This window comes from Colobus angolensis, unplaced genomic scaffold, assembly GCF_000951035.1.
Source record: "Colobus angolensis palliatus isolate OR3802 unplaced genomic scaffold, Cang.pa_1.0 Scaffold99, whole genome shotgun sequence".
Lineage (NCBI taxonomy): Eukaryota > Metazoa > Chordata > Mammalia > Primates > Cercopithecidae > Colobus > Colobus angolensis.
In genome coordinates, this window is record NW_012123931.1 from 2,574,210 (window position 1) to 2,577,387 (window position 3,178).

The 3,178-nt window shown below is 59.8% G+C and overlaps 1 protein-coding gene across 4 annotated transcripts in view; it reads left to right on the top strand.

The window, feature by feature from the left end:
- Nucleotides 1–3,178, top strand: part of SIN3A (SIN3 transcription regulator family member A) — a 96,808-nt gene that overhangs the window by 1,362 nt on the left and 92,268 nt on the right. For 2 of the 4 annotated variants that reach the window (XM_011932858.1, XM_011932855.1), the window contains exon 1: nt 2,738–3,062. The exons of 1 other annotated variant lie outside the window; for it this stretch is intronic. The gene's annotated coding sequence lies outside the window, so the exon portion shown is untranslated. Of the gene's footprint in view, nt 1–2,737; nt 3,133–3,178 lie in introns of those variants that run through there. One more of the 4 variants, XM_011932856.1, reaches the window with a different exon arrangement.

The following is a 3,178-nucleotide window of genomic DNA, read 5'->3' on the forward strand; positions in this document are numbered from 1 at the left end:
CAGGGGCCCAGTCCACCGAGCGCCGGGCGGCCCCTGCCTGCACTCCTGGGCCCAGACTGTTTACTATCTACTCCGCTGGCGGCTTCTGCAACCCGCCTGGAGGGGAGCTGAGGGGCGGGCCCGTTTCCTCTCTCCCACCCACCTCGGGCTCGCCCGGAGGCCCCGCCTTCTCTTGTCTTCCACTGGCTGGACGAGACTCCCTTTTTTTCCCGTTCTCGGATGTGGATTGGATGACATTCTCCCGAGCTCCGCCTATCGGGAGGCCGGGCTGGAGTTTAAGTTGCTAGGATTTTTTTTCCGCGGAGGGAGGAGGGAGGGTTCTTGCGGCTGACGCGAGGCGCAAGGTCCCGCCCCCTCCTCGGATTGGTGGGACGGGTAGCCCGGCCTCCTCCGGCGGAGAGAGCTCGGAGGGGGAAGTCCACCCTTGTTCCCCGCCTCCCTCCTTCGCTCTTGAGCGCGCTCCGCACATGTGAGAGGCCCGCCTAGCTCCTTCGAACTGCCCTCCCGCCCGGAAGTCCTAGGCTCGGCGCCCTTGGCGAGGGGGGCGGGGAGAGCCGAGAAGCCACACAAAGGTTCCACCGAGGCTGGAGACCTGGTAGCCTTCGGGGTGAAGCCAGGGGATTACAGTGCGGAGTGGATTTCGGGAGCGAAGCTTCGTAGGTTCTGCAGGGTTTGAGATCTGCCCTTCGGTGCCGGGGCCAAGTACTAAAGTTCTAACCCTGTCGCTTGGCTATTTCCGCGCCCTTTGACTTCCCCAGCTTAAGCTCGAGAACTCTGCACACGCTGGAAGTTTGTTCTTCCCTAGGCATGGTAGCAGTTGTCCTTAGTTGGATGTATCCGAGACTCTGACAACCTAGTGCCCTGGCCTGGGGCCCTTAGGCGAGATCCAGCGCAGGTGGTACCCTGTGTTCACAGGAAGTCGTGGGCAGCCTAATGCTGGCTTGGGTTCTGAGTAGTTCTTGATACCATGGTGGGAATGCCCTGTGCTACTCAGTCTAGTGGTGGAAGGCGGCGCAAAGTTAAAAGTAGCCTTGGGTCAGTTCTGCTGGAGTGCCGCTTCCTCCTAACCTGGGAGCAGTTTGGCCCGGGGGTCGCTTTGTTGGTCTGACTTACTTTTAGACCTCTGTCCTGGGGCAGGGTTTGGCTACTGGCGAGGCTGCTCCCACCTGTCGGCTACCTTTGGATTTGGAGTTCGCAATTCGCTGCTGTGGTTTCGCGGCTGGAAGCCATCGTTGGAGTCAGGCCCACCTGATGCCAGAGGTCGTTCCTGGCCGTTTCCGCTGGATTGCAGAGGGAGGACAGAGTTGGAGCTAGGAGTAGGTTCCCTGGGCCTGTCCCTTGGGGTCTTAGCTCTCCGGGAGGAGGATTCTACTTCTTCGGGAGAGCGGTAACAACGTAATCCCGTCCCCTCCTGGCGCCGAGAGAGCGCCCCCCAAAGTAAGGTCAGCGTCAGGCCCACGCCCTATTTGGTGAATAAATAAAAGCAAACTAGGAATTGAAAGCACTTTGTCTCACTGTGCGTTCGAGGCCCTGTTATCTACACAGAGAGGACACAGGGACCATTAACACTCCTGGCTAAGGAGAAGGTGAACAGCCGTTATGTCCCCAACTACGGAAGTTTTATCCTTTCTCTGAGTGTGGTATGTTCCCAAGATTAATTTATGCTGTGGCCTGTTTTGGTCCTTTTTTCTCCTTTCTCAGTTCTGAGGATGCCTACAGATCCACCCGGGAGATCGTGAGTACCTTGTGCCTCACGCTCCGCCTTCCGGAGGCTTGCCAGGGCGGTGGCTGTTAGGGCCCGCCTCTCTTTTGGTTATCTCCGCCCTCTTAGGACTGCACATTCAGCTCTAGGGAGTGCGCTGGCAACCCTGGGGGTTATGGGTTATTTCTCCGCCTAGGTCTCCAGACCTTAGTTCTGTACTCTACTTGGCTGAAAGGAGTTGCTAGCTGCTCCGGATATTTGTGTTTACAAGGACGCAGTGTGTAGAATGTAAACTGCAAAGATAACTGGATAGGGAGGATGAGTTCTCATTCTCATTTTTTTTTTGTAAGGGAGTCCTCCGGGGTGGACTGCCTTTCCTTCAAATCCTAGGATGTGGAGTCCCCGCTGATGAGCTCCGCTCCCCCTCCTGTCTCGGGCCCTGGAACTCCGAGCTTCAGTCTCTAGTGTAAACATTCCACAAAAGGACTGCTAAGGTTCAGCCTCCTCGCGCAGAGCGGAATTAAGTTCCTTCCTAGACGGGCGCCCTGGCCAATGGAGGGTCCTACCAGTGCCAAGATATCCAATCCAACTCTTGGGGCGGGGCCTGGCCCGGCAGTGCGGTAGGCGGAGCCTGTTTCACTTACAGACATTTTACCCCACATCGGTTACTTACCTTACTGGGGCGGTGGGAGAGCCAGGGGTAGCCTTCCAATGCGATGACCGGCGGAGGCGGGAGCCAACTTGTTAAGCCTGTGGCTGAGACGCTGCGGGGCGGGTTATGTGGTGTCCTCCAATGAGACAGGAAGAGCTTCCCCGCTTCCTCCAATAGCGTTGTGGCTCGGGGGTGGGCTTCAGCAGTCCGTCTCCAATAGGCGGGGTTGAGTTAGGGAAGCTCCCCGCCAATAGGGGCGTGGAGAAGGTGAGCGGCTCCCCCTCCCCTCCCAGTCGAGGGGGAAGGGGCGGGAAGTCATAAGACAGGGCTCGGTGATTGGCTCAGTCTTTGACGGGCGGGTATTGCGTCCTGTGCTGGAACGAAGCTGAGTCTTTCCCCCTGTGGGGCGGGGTCGGGGGAGTGGGCGGGATTTCCCGGGTAACAGAGAAGCGGCCGCGGCGGTAGAGGCGGCGGAGACGGTTTCTCCATCTTCCCCCCTCCCCTTCCCCCCTCGGAGTTTCCCTCCCTCCCTCCCTCCCTCCTTCCCAGTCTGGGCACCGGGGCCTGTGACCGCTTCGTTAGCGGAGAGGTAGCTGGCAGTCCGCTTCGGCGGGCCTGTGCCCCGCGCCGTTCTCAGGGCCTCCCTGCTGAGCTCGCGGCTCACGCCGAGAGGGACACGCAGTGACGAGCGGCCGAAGCAGCTTTGCGGTGAGAGCACGCTGGGCCGGGGGCCGGGCGCCGGGCGGGAGCCTGGTGGCGGGTAACGCCGGACTCGAGGGTGTGTATTTTTAGGGGGGGGGGCCTGACCTCCTCGGCTTCCCGTA